The following is an 18,837-nucleotide window of genomic DNA, read 5'->3' on the forward strand; positions in this document are numbered from 1 at the left end:
AACAAAGTTGTCAAATTCATCAAAGCATAGGCTAGCAGGTTTATCAAAAGGAATATCACTCTCATCAAACCTACGCAGAGAATTTACTTCCACTACCTGTATCGGGTTATCGAGACCATGGATCTCTTCGATAGGTGGTAGATTTTTGACATCTTAAAATCTAATGCCTTTCTCTTGCATAGATTTCTTGGATTCTTGCATATCTTCAGGACTGAGGAATAAAATACCTCTTTTCTTCGGAGTTGGCTTAGGAGGTGGTTTGGAAATAGTCCAAGCATTATCGTTAATCAAGATGTTATTCAGTAGAGTCTCAGCTTGTTCTACAGTTTGTTCCCTAAAAACACAACCGACACAACTATCTAGGTGGTCTCTAGAAGGATCGGTAATTCCGTTATAGAAGATATCAAGTATCTCGTTCTTCTTAAGAGGGTGATCAGGCAAAGCATTCTGTAGCTGGACGAGCCTCCCCCAAGCTTGTGGGAGACTCTCTTCTTTGAGTTGAGCAAAGTTGTATATTTCCTGCAAGGCAGCTTGCTTCTTATGGGCAGGGCAATATTTTTCAGAGAAGTAATAGACCATATCCTGGGGAGTACTCACACATCCAGGAGCAAGAGAAGTGAACCAGGCTTTAGTGTCATCCTTTAGAGAGAAAGGAAACAACTTAAGGATATAGTAGTGGCGGATCTTCTCCTCACTAGTGAAAATGGTGGCTATATCGTGTAGTTTGGTAAGATGGGCTATGACCGTCTCAGACTCATAACCATGGAAAGGATCAGATTCGACTAGAGAGATTATCTCAGGGTTGACAAAGAATTCATAATCCTTATCGGTGATAAAGATAGGTGAAGTGGCAAACTTCGGGTCGTATTTCATCCTAGCTTTCAGAGATTTTTCCTTCCACTTGAGAAGTAATTTCTCAGCATCATAGGAATCCTTACACGCAATAAAATCCTCAGCTATCTCTCCCTCCATAACATAACCCTCAGGTATATCAGGCAATTCATATCTAGGAGAGCTAGATCTAGCAGGAGCAAAAGCAGGTTCTATCTCAATAGTATCGGCAGTTTCAGAAGCATCACGAGCATTGGCAGTAACTCTAGCAATATGAGCATCAAGGAACACTCCTAGTGGCACATCAGGCAAAGTAGTATCTCTAGCAGTATCAAGCATAGCATCATCAGGCATAGCATCTCTAGCATCATCAGGGAAAGCAGTATCAAGCATAGCATCTCTAGCATCATCAGGCAAAGTAGTATCTCTAGCAGTATCAAGCATAGCATCATCAGGCATAGTATCGAGCATAGTATCTCTGGCAGTAGCATCATAAGCATCATCAAGCATAAGCGACATATCAAGATTTCTAGCAGGAGGTGATGTCGCAAACTTACTCATAACTGAAGGTGAATCAAGTGCAGAGCTAGATGGCAGTTCCTTACCTCCCCTCGTAGTTGAGGGCAAGACTTTGGTTTTCGAATCCTTCAGATTCTTCATAGTGATCAGCAGATATAAATCCCAAGTGACTCAGAGAATATAGCAATTACCTCCCTAGCAACGGCGCCAGAAAAATGCTGCTTGGCAGTCCCCGGCAACGACACTAGAAGAATGTTGTTGACGAGTCCCTAGCTTGCTGCCTTCGCGACAACAGAGCTAGAACTGCTCCCAGTTGCTCAACAATTAGCAAATGTCTTGCAATAGCCCACCAGCGCGTAGGTTCGCGGCAGTTTTCGAGGGTAGAGTATTCGACCCAAATTTGTTGATTCGCCAGGCAGGAGGTGAGAGGATACTCTCGAGTATTAGCAGATGAATGTATCAGATTCAACCACACCTAAAAGATTAGTATCTGCAAGCAAAGTATCAACGGCAAAGTAGTATGATAACAATGGTGTCAGAAACGATCTGTTGACGGCAGACTATTCCTAACTGTCGTATCAGTGGCGCCAGAAGTTGCCCGTTGACGGAAATGTCTTTTCCCGTCAACGACGAGCGAACCAGAATTGTAGCAGGTAGCAGCAGTGTAACGAGTAACAGCAGTGGCAAGGAACAGCAGTAGTGACAGCGGTAGAAAGTGGCAACAGTAGCAAGTAACAGCAGCAGCAAGTAACAGTAGCGGCAACAGTAGTAACAGCAGCAGAGCAAGTAACAGTACCAGCAACAGTAGTAACAGCAGCAGAGCAAAACAAGTAACAGCAGCAGAGCAAAACAAGTAAGAGCAACAGTGAGACAAACTCGTAGGCAATGGGTCGGTGATTCGTTTGGATGATATTCATCATGCAACAGTTATAACACGGAGAGATATGTAGCTAGCTCTCGTTCGTCAATGTGATGTAGGCATGCATTCCGTGTGTCGTCATACGTGCTTAGGGAAAAGAACTTGCATGACATCTATTGTCCATCCCTCCCGTGGCAGCGGGGTCCAAAAGGATACTACGGGATATTAAGGTTCTCCTTTTAATAAAGAACCGGAACAACGTATTAGCACTTGGTAAACACATGAACTCCTCAAACTATGATCATCACCGGGAGTGGTTCCGGTTATTCTCACTCCGGGGTTGCCGGGTCATAACACATAGTAGGTAACTACAACTTGCAAGATTGGATCTAAAACACACATATGTTGGTGACAACATAATAATTTCAGATCTGAAATCATGGCACTCGGGCCCTAGTGACAAGCATTAAGCATGGCAAAGTAGTAGCAACATCAATCTCAGAACATAGTGGATACTAGGGATCAATCCCCGTCAAAACTAACTCGATTACATGATAGATCTCATCCTACTCATCACCGCCCAGCGAGCCTACGAATAGATTACTCACGAACGATGAAGAGCTTCATGGAATTTGAGAGGGAAGAAGGTTGTTGATGACGATGGCGACGATTTCCCCTCTCCGCGGCCCAAAACGGACTCCAGATATGTCCTCGAGATGAAGAACAGGATGTGGTAGCGCCTCCGTATCGCAAACGTGATGAAACCTTTTCTTCTGATTTTTTCTGGGCGGAAGTGAATTTATAGAGCTGAGATTGGGGGCGGCAGAGCCACGTGGGCCCCACAAGCTTGGTTGCCGCGGCCAAGGGGGTGGCCACGGCAATAGGGCTTGTGGCCCACTGGCCCACCCCCTCGGGTGGATCTTTGAGCAAATATTTTTCATATTTTCCAGAAAAAGTCTCCGTAAATTTTTAGGACGTTCCGAGAACTTTCATTTCTGCACAAAAACAACACCATGGCAATTCTGCTGAAAACATCGTTAGTCTGGGTTAGTTCCATTCAAATCATGCAAGTTAGAGTCCAAAACAAGGGCAAAATAGTTTGGAAAAGTAGATACGACGGAGACGTATCATCATCCTAAGAAGAAGAAGGATGATAGAAACCTACATGTCAGTTCACCAAATACTGTCACACATGAAGAACCAAAGCATATTCCTGCGTCTGATGCAGAAACACAATCTGGTGATGAACATCAACCTGGTGACAATATAGACAGCGATGTTCATAATAATGCTCAACGTAGCAATGATGAGGATGTGGAGATTGAACCTACGGTTAATCCTAATAACCCACAACCTAAGAGATACGATAAGAATGACTTCACTGCTAGGAAGCATGGTAAAGAAAGAGAGCCATGGGTTCAGAGACCTATGCCCTTTCCTCCTAAGCCATCCAAGAAAAAGGATGATGAGGATTTTGAGCGCTTTACTGAAATGATAAGACCCGTCTTTCTACAGATGCGGTTAGTTGATATGCTCAAAATGTCTCCATATGCCAAGTACATGAAAGATATCGTGACTAATGAACGGGAGATACCAGATCTTGAGATCTCCACCATGCTTGCCAATTACACTTTCAAAGGTGGAACTCCTAAGAAACTTGGTGATCTCGGAGTGCCCACTATACCTTGCTCCATTAAAGGAAACTACGTAAGAACTGCCTTATGTGACCTTGGAGCCGGTGTTAGTGTTATGCCTCTCTCTCTTTATCGTAGGCTTGAACTGGATAAGCTGACACCCACTGAAATATCTCTGCAAATGGCCGACAAATCAACTGCTTTCCCTATCGGCATTTGTGAGGATGTGCCTGTTGTGGTTGCTAACACCACTATCATCACAGACTTTGTTATCCTGGATATTCCTGAGGATGATGCCATGGTGATCATTCTTGGAAGACCATTCTTAAACACTGCAAGGGCTGTTATAGATTGCAGCAAAGGCAATGTCACCTTCCATGTCAACGGTAATGAGCACACAATGCACTTTCCGAAGAAACAATATCAAGTATATTGCACCAATGCTATTGAAAAAACTTCATCGATTCTTATTGGGAGCTTTGAATGCCCTATCCCTCGTGTTAAGATGAAGTATGATTTGCTTGTTGGCGAGATTCATATCCCCATTGAGGTGACTTAGTGGCTATTCGACAATTCTCCGTTTCCTTTTGCGATTCAAAAAAGTTTTGTCATGAGGATTTGATCAAGCCCATTGACGGATTCCTTTCGATGACCATGAAATGGATGAATCAAGGAGTCACATACCTCTGTTTTAAGCTTTCACTTTCTGTTGCTTAGAAGGAAAATGATAGATTTAGTTTAGTTTTTCTTGTTTTCTGTTTTAGCGTCCCGGAGAAGAGTACCCCGAAAATAAAAGTTCTCCGATGGTCCTGAAAGTCAAATATGATTTTTTCTGGATATTTTGAAAATTACTAGGACCCAGAGTTGGCCTGGGGGCCACACCAGTGGGCCACAAGCCGTGTAGCCGCGGCCTCCCCCCTGGTCGCGGCTACCAAGCTTGTGGAGCCCACAGGGACCCCCCTCCATTCATTCCAGCTCCCATCCTCTTCTTCTACCTCCAGAAAAAATCGTTTCGCAGCTCAAACCTGTGTTCTTGCTCATTTGGTTGTGATTTTTGATCTCCTTGCTCAAAGCACCATTCTCCGAACCGTTTTGGGGAAATTACTCCTTGGTAAGTGACTCCTCCATTGGTCCAATTAGTTTCTACTCTAGTGCTTTATCCTTCGCGTATTCTTGCTACCTTGGTGACCCTGTTCTTGAGCTTGAAATGTTGACTTTAGCTGGTCCCAAGTAGTTTTAGCGCGTGATACGGTCTATAGGCACTAGTAGGAGTAGTTGCTACAAGGTGTGGTTGGTATTTATTCACTTTTCTCTTGAACTTCAAAATTTTCAGAAAAAAGAAATTATGTTCAGGAGGAAGTTTCATGGTGGTTCCTCAAGTAAGAAGGCTCCCCGTCTTTCTATTCGGGAGCCTGATCCTTATCAACTAAGGGACGCACCGGTACAACCATGTGAATGGCCTTCCGATGAGTTCATGATCGAAGCAGGCTTCAAGGATGAGTTTGATACACTTGTCCGCAATGCCGGGTTAGAAGAATTCCTCTCAGATAAATGTGAACAGTATGCTATGCTCACTGCCTCTTTCGTGCGTAGATTTAAATTTTCAGTTGGTCGTGACTCATCCATACTGTTTGATTTGTATGATAAATCCTACACCATGGATTTGGAGGATTTCAATAGGATTTGCAAGATACCCGATGGGGGTAGTCTTAATGATCCTGCTAAGTCTTCGGTTAGAGATTTTGTCTCTAGTATAACTATTGGAGAAACTAGAGACATCACGCAAGCTACCATAGGAAGCATTCATTTCCCTGCCTTGCACTACTTTGCCCTCTTCATACGTAGATGCATTAACGGCAAGGTTGAACATTGTCACCTATGCGCATCTGACCTTAGTATCCTTAAGAGCGCAGTGACGGGTGACAAAATCTTCAACATGGGAGATATAATAGCAAGGAGGCTGAATAAGAATGCTAATGAAGGGGATTTATTTGGTGGGATCTATGCCACCCGCATAGCAAATTTTCTTGGAGTACCCATCCGCGAAGGAGATCCCCCGCTCCATACAGCTTTCCTCGACCGCGTCGCTTTGACACGCTACCAGTTCCTTGAGAGGGATGATAAATCCCTCCTATACCGATTGATATTTAACCGGTAGCGTGTTTTCCATATTACCCTTCCTGCTCCTGCTTTCTTTGACTTTCAGGTAAAATAGAGATACTACATAACCAGAGGAGAGGCAGAGGATTATGAGAGGGAGGCGACGGCTGCTCGTCTCTGTGAGGCAGCTATTCAGGCAGTGGCTGCAGCGCTCCCGTATAACCCCGATTATGATTTTGGGTCTTGCCAGGACCGTCCTTGGGAGTAGACCAAGCTAGGCCAAAAGCCTAAGCTTGGGGGAGTACGTGTTTGCACCAACTTTACATTCATGCTTATGCTTTCACTTTGTTAGTCGGTGTTTACACTTTGCCACTGTATTATCCATGCTAGTTTATTTTTGTTTTGTGTCCTTTTGAGAAAACCCAAAAATATTTTCCTTTTTTCTTTTGCTTGTTGGGAGATTTCCCGTGTAAATAGTTTTCTTTTTCTTTGAGTCGAGGTAGAAGACCATTGTTACAATGTTTAGTGGCTCTCGCATGCATACCTGTTCATTTGTTAAAGAGCCATATTACTTTGTCTTCTCCTTTGTGTTTGCCTGCAGATTCAGCTTAGTCCAATGCATGAGCACTCTTATTATTGTTCACATCGTTCGATCGTGCAAGTGAAAGGCAATAATGATGATATATGATCAAGTGACTGAGACTGGAAAAGCTGGTATGAACTCTATCTATTTTGTTTTTGTAAATATGACTAGCTTGTCGTCCCAGATTCAGCTTTGTTCAGAGAGAACCATGTTTGCAATGACAACTTAGAGATCATAGTTTCTGATGCCATGATTAATTACCTAGGAGCTTATAATGGTTTGTCTATAATGCCCACATGAATGTTGAGATGACTATGATGTAGTATGATATGATGGTATTCTCCTTTGAATGATTCAAGTGGCTTGACTTGGTGCATGTTCATGCATGTAGTTGAAACAAAATCAACATAGCCTCTATGATGTTCGTGTTCATGGTGATTTATATCCTGCTCATGCTTGCACTCAATGTTAGTCAAACTCATTGCATCTTGATGACTGTTGTCGCTCTCTAGTTGGTCGCTTCCCAGTCTTTTGCTAGCCTTCACTTGTACTAAGCAGAATACTGCTTGTGCATCCACTTCCATTAACCCAAGAGTTTTTCCATGAGAGTCACCCATACCTACCTATTTGCGGTATCTACTTGCTGTTCCAAGTAAATTTGCATGTGCCATTCTCTAAACCTTCAAGAAATAATCTGTTTGGCATGCCCGAACCGTTGATGTGGTGACAGGGGGCTATTGGTATCTTCCATGTTAGGCGTGTTGTCCTCGACATGTGTTTATTCACTGTCATTCACAAGAAAGCGGCGGTAATTGGAATGCCCAGTTCCACGCTTAAATCGAAAACATAACTGTAAAACAAGACTCCCCCCGGATTGATGTTAGTATGGACGGTACCCGAGGATTCGGCTAGCCGTGGAGTGTGATTGATTGGTGGTCGGGGAGTTAAAACTTTACTTTTCTGTTTGGGAACCGCCTATAGCATGAGTAGCATGGAAGATATTGAGAACTCTTGGTCATTGCGTTGACAATGAAAGCATGCCACCCAAAATTATTATATCTGTTTTCAAAGCTTGAGCTATGGCACCTCTGCAAATCAATGCTTCCCTCTGCGAAGGGTCTGTCTATTTATTTTCCTGTTAAGTCATCCTCTTCTTATATAAGCACCAATTAGAGAGCACCTCTGTCATTTTTATGCTTTGCTTTTGATTGATATTGAGTATGACTATGACTGGATCTTCGTTGCTATGAATTACAATGTTTAGTCAGCCCTTGATCTTTGAAAGTGCTCTGCATTTATGTTTTGCGGTCTCAGAAAGAGCTAGCGAGATACCATCTATTCATATTGCTTCATGCTTGTTTTGATTGAATTGTTGGTATCTGAAACTCATTATTATTTGCTCGCTAGCTGATTATGCCATTGATATTAGTTTACCATGAGACCTATGTGTCACTTGCTTATGTGGTTAACTTGTGATCTTGCTGAAATTTTGGTTATGAGTTAGACATAGTTGCAACAACAAGATCAAACAGAGTTTGCCAAAGTTTTTCTTTCTCTTTCAGTTTGTCAACTGAGTTGCTTGAGGACAAGCAAGGTATTAAGCTTGGGGGAGTTGATACGTCTCCATCGTATCTACTTTTCCAAACTCTTTTGCCCTTGTTTTGGACTCTAATTTGCATGATTTGAATGGAACTAACCCGGACTGACGCTGTTTTCAGCAGAATTGCCATGGTGTTGTTTTTGTGCAGAAATGAAAGTTCTCGGAACGTCCTGAAAATTTACGGAGAATATTTCTGGAAAATATGAAAAATACCTGCGCAAAGATCCACCAGAGGGGACGGGCCAGTGGGCCACAAGCCCTGTGGCCGCGGCCTCCCCCCTGGTCGTGGCCACCAGGCTTGTGGGGCCCACGTGGCTCTGCCGCCCCAATTCCAGCGCTATTTATTCCCTTTTGTCCCGGAAAAAATAAAGAGAGAAGGTTTCATCGCGTTTTGTGATACGGAGGCGCCGCCACATCCTGTTCTTCATCTGGAGGGCAGATCTGGAGTCCGTTTCGGTCTTCGGAGAGGGGAAATCGTCGCCATCGTCATCATCAACCTTTCTCCATCGACAATTCCATGATGCTCTTCATTGTTCGTGAGTAATCTCATCGTAGGCTTGCTGGACGGTGATGAGTTGGATGAGATCTATCATGTAATCGAGTTAGTTTTTTACGGGGATTGATCCCTAGTATCCACTATGTTCTAGATTGATGTTGCTACTACTTGGCTATGCTTAATGCTGGGCACTAGGTCCCGAGTGCCATGATTTCAGATCTGAACCTATTATGTTGTCGCCAATATATGTGTGTTTTAAATCATATCTTGCAAGTTGTAGTCACCTACTATGTGTTATGACCCGGCAACCCCAGAGTGACAATTGCCGGAACAACTCCCGGAGATGACCATAGTATGAGGAGTTCATGTCTTCACCGCGTGTTAATGCGTTGGTCCAGTTCTTTATTAAAAGGAGAACCTTAATATCCCGTAGTTTCCATTATGACCCCGCTGCCACGGGAGGGATGGACAATAGATGTCATGCAAGTTCTTTTCCCTAAGCACGTATGACTACATATGGAATACATGCCTGCATTAGATTGGCGAACGGGAGCTAGTTACATATCTCTCTGTGTTATAGCTGCTACATGATGAATCCCATCCGTCATACTCATCCATCACCGATCCACTGCCTACGAGTCTTTTACTACTGTTGCTGCTACTGTTACTTGCTGCTACTGTTACTTGCTTTGTCCTGCTGCTGCTGCCACTGTTGTTGCTTGCTACTGCTATTACTCGCTACTGCTGCTACTTGCTACTGTTGTCACTACTGTTGTTCCTTGCCACTATTGTTACTCGTTACACTGCTACTACCTGCTACAATACTTTTCTGGCGCCATTGATACTTCAGTTAGGAATAGTCTGCCTTGTCAACATATTCTTTCCTAGCTCTGTTGCTATCATACCACCTTTGCTGCTTATATCCTGCTTGTAGATACTAATCTTTCAGGTGTGGTTGAGCCGACGACTCAACTGCTAATACTGAAGAATATCCTTTCACTCCCATCGTTTCGAACCAACAAGTTTGGGTTGAATACTCTACCCTCGAAAACTGCCGCGATCCCACATGTTGGTGGGCCATTGCAAGACAATAGCTAATTGTTGATCAACTAGAAGCAGTTCTTTTCTAGTGCCATTGCCGGGGACTGCTAGCAGCCACCACGGTGCCCACAAGCCCTGTAGCCGCGGCCAGGGGGGCAGGCCGCGGCTACCAGGCTTGTGGACCCCTGGCAGCTCCCCTTTGGCACTTCTTTCGCCCAGTATTTTTTATATATTCCCAAAAAATTCCACATTGATTTTCAGGGCATTTGGAGTTGCGCAGAATAGAGGACTTAGACTTGCTACTTTTCTAGTCCAGAATTCCAGCTGTCGGTATTCTCCCTCTTCAAATAAACCTTGCAAAAATAAGAGTGAAAAGGCATAAGTATGGTACCACAAAGTAATATAACAGTCCATAAAGCGATAAATATCAACATGAAAGCATGATGCAAAATGGACGTATCACCCACTCTCTTCAAGGATGCCCGTAAGTTTGTCTTGTCTTGTGACGAATGTCAAAGAATAGGTAATATCGGTAAACGTCAGGAAATGCCTATGAACTGTTCACTTGTCATTGAACCATTTGATGTTTGGGGCTTTGATTATATGGGACCTTTTCCAAAATCCAACGGTATACTCATATCCTAGTTGCTGTTGATTAAGTCACTAAGTGGGTAGAAGCTATCCCCACTTGTAGTGCTGATCACAACACCTCTATCAGGATGCTTAAAGAAGTTATTTTCCCTAGATTTGGAGTCCCTAGATATCTAATGACCGACGGTGGTTCACATTTCATTCAGGGTGCTTTTCGTAAAATGCTTGCTAAGTACGACGTCAACCATAGAATTGCGTATCCCTATCACCCTCAGTCCAGTGGTCAAGTAGAGCTAAGCAATAGAGAGATTAAACTAATTCTGCAAAAGACTGTCAACAGGTCTAGAAAGAATTGGTCTAAGAAGCTCGATGATGCATTGTGGGCTTATAGAACTGCCTATAAGAATCCCATGGGCACGTCCTCGTACAAAATGGTGTACGGTAAAGCATGTCATTTACCTCTTGAGCTAGAGCATAAAGCTTATTGGGCAATCAAAAAGCTCAACTTTGATTTCAAACTTGCTGGTGAGAAGATGTTATTTGATATTAGATCGCTTGATGAATGGAGAACTCAGGCATATGAAAATGCCAAGTTGTTCAAATAAAAGGTTAAGAGGTGGCATGATAAAAGGATACAAAAGCATGAGTTCAATGTAGGTGATTATGTCTTGCTATATAATTCTCGTTTAAGATTCTTTGCAAGCAAGCTTCTCTCTAAATGGGAAGGTCCCTATATTGTTGAGGAAGTATATCGTTCCGGTGCCATCAAGATCAACAACATGCAAGGTAATTGTCCGAGAGTGGTAAATGGGCTGAGAATCAAGCATTATATCTCACGTACTCCCATAAATGTTGAAAGCAACATTATCAATACCATAACTCCGGAGGAGTACATAAGGGATATTTATCAGCCAGTTTCAGACTCCGAAAACGAAAAAGTATGTGATTCGGTAAGTAAACCGACTGCAAAACTTTTCCTGTAGCAATTTTCCTCCGTTTTGGAATTTTTAGAAAAATAGAAAAAATTAAAGTAGTCCGGAAAGTGCACGAGGAGGCGACAAGCCTGCTAGGCCCGGCCTACCCCCCTGGTCGGGCCTGGGTGGCTTGTGGGCACCTCGTGTGCCTCCCGGACTCGGTTTTCGTGCGGAGTGCTCCTTCTGGTCTAGAAAAAATCATTATATATTCTCCCGAAAGGTCTGATCCTCATATCACGCAGATTTCCTCTGTTTTTGTTTCGATCCTGTTTTCTGTCACAGATTTAGAGCAAGGATGCCGTCTCAGGAATCTGTCGGGGAGAACAATTTCCCTCAAGCCTATGAAGAAGTAGATGCTGATCTGAAAAGAGTGGAAGTCACGGAAGCCAAGGGCAGAACTAAGGAGAGGAATCAGGCGTGGGACGAAGTACAATCTGTGTTCAACAAGGAAGAAGTTGAAGAAGTGGATTTCCTCCGACCCTACCTGCACCTACTGTCTCCATCCTTGATTGAACTCTTGAGGTTTTGTGAAACAACTCGTGCTCGCAATACTTATCTCACTCGTGAAGTTGTTTTGCTGGAGAAACATATCATAGATCTCCAAGGTATAAATCAAATACTGATGGCCCTCTTGGAATCAAAGGACGAAACAACGCCATCACCATCACCTCCAAAGTAAGACAAATAAGCATGGGTATGGGAAATCCCCTTGGCTTATGCCAAGCTTGGGGGAGTTGCCCCGGTATCGTATCACCATCACATCTTTTGCCTTTACCTTTGTTTTAGTTTGTTCCTTTTTAGTTTTCTCTTTCGCTAGTAGAATAAAAGGTCTTAGTGTTTTAGGCTTTAGTTTTTCCTTGTGTCAACCCCGATGTATTCGAGCTCGTGAGCCATATAATAAAGAGTGTCTTAGTTAAGGGCTTTGCCTCATGCCATGATCAAAAGAATGAGAAAAGAACAAAAGCATGAAAGATCATGCAATGATCTTATGGGAAGTGATGGCTTCACCTATAAAAAGAATGATGATTGAAACTTGTTGAGGGTAGACAAACGTAGACCTTGGTCATTGTTGAAATTAATAGGAAGTGATAAAGAAGGAGAGGTTCACATATAAATATATCATCTTTGACACCATCTATGATTGTGAACACTCACTAAACTATTACATGCCTAGAAGTAGATGTTGGACAAGGAATACAACATAATGAATTGTGTTTGCTTGGTTCCGAACAATGTTATATGATTAGAGATCCCTTAGCATGTGACGATTGATTCCATCTCATATTAGCCAAAACTCCCGCACCGAGTAGAGATACTACTTGTGCATCCACAAACCTTCAACCCAATTTTCCCACGAGAGTCCACCATACCTACCTATGGATTGAATAAGATCCCTCAAGTAAGTTGTTATCGATGCAAGCAATAAAAATTGCTCCCTAATATGTATGATCTATTAGTGTGTGGAAAATAAGCTTTGTACGAATCTGTGATGAGGAAGACATAAAAGCGACAGACTGCATAATAAAGTTCTTTATCACAGGAGGCAATATAAAGTGACGTTCCTCCGCTCTAAGAGGACACGCATCCAAACCTCAAAGCGCATGCCAACCTCTGCTTCCCTCTGCGAAGGGACTTTTCTGTACCTTTACTTTTTGTCCTTGAAAGAGTCATGGTGATCTTCACCAATTCCTTATTTCGCCTTTATCTTGGCTAACGTCATATGCTAGGGAAATATCTATATTCATATGTCAACTTGGATGTAAGTATTCATGAATTATTATTGTTGACATTACCCTTGAGGTAAGCAGTTGGGAGGCAAAACTATAAGCCCCTATCTTTCTCTGTGTCCGACTGAAACTTTGATCTCATGACTACCACGTGAGTTGTGGCAATTATAGAGAACGAAAGGATGATTGAGTATGTGGATTTGCTTTACAAGCTCTTATTTGACTCTTTTTGATGTTGTGATAAATTGCAATTGCTTCAATGCCTACAGGCTATCGGTTGTTAATTCTTGGTAAGGTTCTTGATCCATGCTTTACTTTGTGAAAGAATTATCACTTTAGCATGAGAGATTATATGTTGATATTGCTGTTCTGATGATGATCATGATGCCTGCATGTTCGTATCTTGTTTTGTCGACACCTCTTTCTCCAAACATGTGGGCATATTTGTTGATCTCGGCTTCCGCTTGAGGACAAGCGAGCTCTAAGCTTGGGGGAGTTGATATGTCCATTTTGCATCATGCTTTTATGTTCATATTTATCGCTTTATGGGTTGTTAATACACTTCACGGTACAACACTTATGCCTTTTCTCTCTTATTTTATAAGGTTTACATGAAGAGAGAGAATGTCGGTAGCTGGAATTCTGGTCTGAAAAGGGAGCAAGTTGGAGATACCTATTCTGCGAAACTCCAAAAGCCGTGAAAATCAATGAGAAATTATTTTGGATTTTATGAAAAATACTGGGCGGAAGAAGTACGAGAAGGGCGCCACCAGGAGGCCACAAGCCTGCCAAGCTCGGCCACCCCCCCCCCCTCCGGCGCTCATCTTTTGCTATATGGAGGGTTTCGCCCCAGAAAAAATGAAGGGGAAGCTTTCGGGAGGAGTCGCCGCCGCCACGAGGCGGAACTTGATCAGAACCAATCTAGAGCTTCGGCAGGATGATCCTGCCGGGGAAACTTCCCTCTCGGAAGGGGAAATCGTCGCCATCGTCATCACCAAAACTCCTCTCATCGTAGGGGACTCATCACCATCAACATGTTCAACAGCACCATCTCATCTCCAAACCCTAGTTCATCACTTGTAACCAATCTCCGTCTTGCGACTCTGATTGGTACCTGTAGGGTTGCTAGTAGTGTTAATTACTCTTTGTAGTTGATGCTAGTTGGATTACTTGGTGGAAGAGTTTATGTTCAGATCTTTGATGCTACTCATTACCTCTCTGGTCATGAATATGATTATGCTTTGTGAGTAGTTACTTTTGTTCTTGAGGACATGGGATAAGTCATGCTATAAGTAGTCATGTGAATTTGGTATTCGTTCGATATTTTGATGTGTTGTATGTTGTTTTTCCTCTAGTGGTGTTATGTGAATGTCGACTACATAACACTTCACGGTTATTTGGGCCTAGAGGAAGGCATTGGGAAGTAGTAAGTAGATGATGGGTTGCTAGAGTGGCAGAAGCTTAAACCCTAGTTTTGACATTGCTTCGTAAGGGGCTGATTTGGATCCACTAGTTTAATGCTATGGTTAGACTTTGTCTTAATTCTTCTTTCATAGTTGTGGATGCTTGCGAGAGGGGTTAATCATAAGTGGGATGCTTGTCCAAGTAAGGGCAGTACCCAAGCGCCGGTCCACCCACATATCAAACTATCAAAGTAACGAACGCGAATCATATGAACATGATGAAAACTAGCATGACAGAAATTCCCGTGTGTCCTCGGGAGCATTTTTCCTCCTATAAGACTTTGTCCGGGCTTGTCCCTTGCTACAAAAGGGATTGGGCCACTTTGCTGCACCGTTGTTACTTTTGTTACTTGCTACTTGCTACGGATCATCTCACCACACAACTACTTGTTATCGATAATTTCAGTGCTTGCAGATATTACCTTGCTGAAAACCACTTGTCAGATCCTTCTGCTCCTCGTTGGGTTCGACACTCTTACTTCGAAAGGACTACGATAGATCCCCTATACTTGTGGGTCATCAAGGCCCGACGTCGATGAGGTGTGATACTTCCATATTGCATCATGAATTCGTATTGATATTTATGATATTCTTGTATATTATTCCTCATTATGACACAATTCTTATGTTTTTTCCTCTCTGAATATGCAAGGTACATTACAAGGAGGGAAATTACTCGAAACTGGAATTCTGGACCGAAAAACTAAGAAAAAGGTGAAAAATTACTATACTCCAAGTGACCTGAAATTTCACGGAGAATTTTTATGGAATATATGAGAATTATTAGGCCAAAAATATACCGGAGGGGGGGACACCTGGTGGCCACAGGCCGACAGGGTGCACCCACCCCGTGGGCGCGCTTGATGGCTTGTGGTGCCCTAGTAGGTCTCCTGACCCCCTCTTCTCCTATGTGGTGTGTTTTATCCTAGAAAAAATCATAAGGATACTTTTGGGACAAAGCACATCTGGCTCGAGGTGAAAACCAGGGCAGAGGCATTTTTGCTCTCCGGCGGAGAAATTCCGTCGGGGAAACTTCCCTCCGGGTGGGGGAAATCGAACCCATCCTCATCACCAACGCTTCCTCATTTGTGGGAGGACCAATCTTCATAAACATATCCACCATCACCATCTCATCTCATACCCTAGTTCATCTCTTGTATTCAATCTTCGTCTCAAAACCACATATTGGTACCTTTGAGTTACTAGTAGTGTTGATTACATCTTATAGTTGATGCTAATTGGTTTACTTGGTGAAAGATATTATGTTCAGATCTTCAATTACCATTATTATACCTGTGACCTTGAACATGTTGATGAGGTGTGAGTAGTTACTATTTTCCTGAGGACATGGGAGAACTATTGTTATAAGTAACCATGTCAAGTTGGTATTCGTTCGATATTTTGATGATGTGTATGTTGTTGCTTCTCTTAGTGGTGTCGTGTGAACATCGACGACAAGACACTTCACCATGTAATGGGCCTAAGAGAAGGAATTGTGGAGTAACAAGTAGATGGTGGGTTGCGAGAATGACAGAAGCTTAAACCCAAGTTTATGTGTAGCTTCATGAGGGTCTGATTTGGATCCACACATTTGAGGTTATGGTTAGATTTATCTTAATTGTTCTTTCGTAATTGCGGATGCTTGCGAGAGGGGGCAATCATAAGTAGGTTTCTTGTTCAAGTAAGAACACCTACTTAGCATCGGTCCACCCACATATCAAATTATAAAAGTAACGAACGTGAATCAACCCAACATGGCGAACATGACTAGACAGAAATTCACATGTGTCCTCGGGAGCACTTGTCGCTTGTTATGAATTATCTTTCTACAAAACTACCTATCACTGTTACCCATAGCACTTGCAGAGAATACCTTGTTGAAACTACTCATCATTTCATTCTACTCCTCGTTGGGTTCCATAATCTTATTTATAGAAAGGACTAAAATTGATCACGTATACTTGGGGGTTGTCAATAATTTTCTCGTGTCGTTTCCGGGGAGTGAAGTTTCTTTGGTAAGTGGAAATTTGTAAGGAAACATTTTCAGTACGTGATGAGATTTACAGTTGCTTGTTACTATGGACAGTCACCTTTTGAGTGTCTTGTTTGGGGCATCTTTGCCTCGAACAGAAGTGGAAAAGGTTGTATCTCAACCTACTGAACCTACTGAAAATATTTATTATGAGATTCCTTCGGGTATGTTAGAGAAACTGCTAACTAATCCCTATGATGGTACAACTCATCCTCATTACCACTTGATATATGTCGATGAGATTTGTGGATTATTTAAGCTTGCAGATTTATGTGGAGACAAAGTTAAGAAGAAGTTTTTCCCTTTATATTTGGAGGGAAAATCATTGATGTGGTACAAGCTATTGGATGATATTGGATCATGCGACTGGAATCGTTTGAAGCTGGAATTTCATCAGAAGTTTTATCATATGCATCTAGTTCACTCTCATCAGAACTTTATATAGAATTGTTGGCCTCGTGAATGAGAAAGCACCGCTCAAGCTTGGGGAGGATTAAATCTATGATGCACACTTGTCCCAACCATGAGCTCTCAATAGAAATGATTATACAAAAAGTGTATGCCCGACTTTCTCATAATGATCAATTACAACTCGATTCTTCTTCTACTAGTTCCTACATGAAGAGGACTCTTGAATTCAAATGGGATCTTATAGAAATAATTAAAATCGACTCTAAAGATTGGAAATTCTAAAAAGGTATATTCAGGTATAAAGCTTAAGTTTGATTGTGTTAAATCTTTTGTGGAAACCAATACTTTTCATGAGTTTAGCAATAAATATGGTCTTGACTTTGAGATAGTATTTTTCTTTTTGCGAATCATTCGCTACTCATGTTGATCTCCCTAGGGAGAAGTGGTTTAAATAGCATCCGCCCATTGAAAAATCATTAGAGGAACATGTTAAAATTAAAAAGTAAGAAATAATTGTTAACCATGTTGATTTGGTTGTTCCTATGGCTTACATTGAGAAACCACCTTTTCCTGTTAGAATTAAGGAGCATGCGAAAGCCACAACTGTGGTTAATAAAAGTTATGTTAGAACACCCCGAACCTTGTTAACAAATAAATGTTGAGACAAATGTTGTTATGGTTAAAGATCTCCAAGTTGATAATATTGATGGTCAGGTTATTACTTGTGCATTGAAGCTACTAGAATTGCCAAACCTATTAGAAACAAGCGGGGTGAGTTAGCCAAAAATAAATTATACCTGTTGTTTCCGTTAAAATTGGAGATCATTGTTATCATGGCATGTGTGACATTGGTGCAAGTGTTAGTGCTATACCTTTCACCTTATACCAAGAAATTATGCATGATATTACACCCGCTAAGATTGAAGATATTGATGTCACTATTAAACTTGCAAACAAAGACACTATTTCATCGATTGGGATTGTTAGAGATGCTGATGTCTTGTGTGGAAAGATTAAATACCTTACTGATTTCTTAGTACTTGGTTCAGAACAAGATAATTTCTATCCCATCATATTTGGTAGACCTTTCTTGAATATTGTTAATGCTAAAATTAATTACATTATTGAGAAGGTCAAAGTAAGCTTTGGTGATGTGTCTAATGAATTTAATTTCTCTAAGTTTTGTAGACAACCACATGAGAAAGAATTACTCAGTAAGGATGAAATTATTGGTCTTGCTTCTATTTCCGTGCCTCCTACTAATCCATTAGAACAATATTTTCTAGTCCATGGAAATGATATGCATATGAATGAAATAAACGAGATAGATGATATATTTCTTAGACAAGCACCTATTCTTAAACACAACTTACAAGTTGATATCTTAGGGGATCCTCCTACACCCAAGGGAGATCCCGTGTTTCGGTGTTTGATCTAAAGAAATTACCTGATACTGTGAAATATTCTTATCTTGATGAAAATAAGATATACCCTGTAATTATGAGTGCTGACATTTCAGAGCATGAAGAAAAGAGATTACTTAAAACTCTAAAGAAGCATAGGACTGATATTGGTTATACTCTTTATGATCATAAGGGCATAAGCCCCGCTCTATGTTAGCACAAGATTAATATGGAACCAGATGCTAAACCTATCATTGATCATCAATTCCACTTAAATCCTAGGATGAAGGAAGTGGTAAGAACTGAAATACTAAAGCTTCTCGAGGCAGGTATAATTTATCTTGTTGTTCATAGTAGATGGGTAAGTCATTTTCATTGTGTTCCTAAGAAAGGAGGTATAATTGTTGTTCCTAATGATAAAAATGAACTTATTCCACAAAGAATCATAACTGGTTATAGGATGTTAATTAAACAAAGCTACTAGAAATGATCATTACCCCTTTCCTTTTATTGATCAAATGTTAGAAAGGTTATCTAAGCATACACACTTTTGTTTTCTTGATGGATAGTCTG

This window comes from Hordeum vulgare, chromosome 3H (genome assembly GCF_904849725.1).
Source record: "Hordeum vulgare subsp. vulgare chromosome 3H, MorexV3_pseudomolecules_assembly, whole genome shotgun sequence".
Classification (NCBI taxonomy): domain Eukaryota; kingdom Viridiplantae; phylum Streptophyta; class Magnoliopsida; order Poales; family Poaceae; genus Hordeum; species Hordeum vulgare.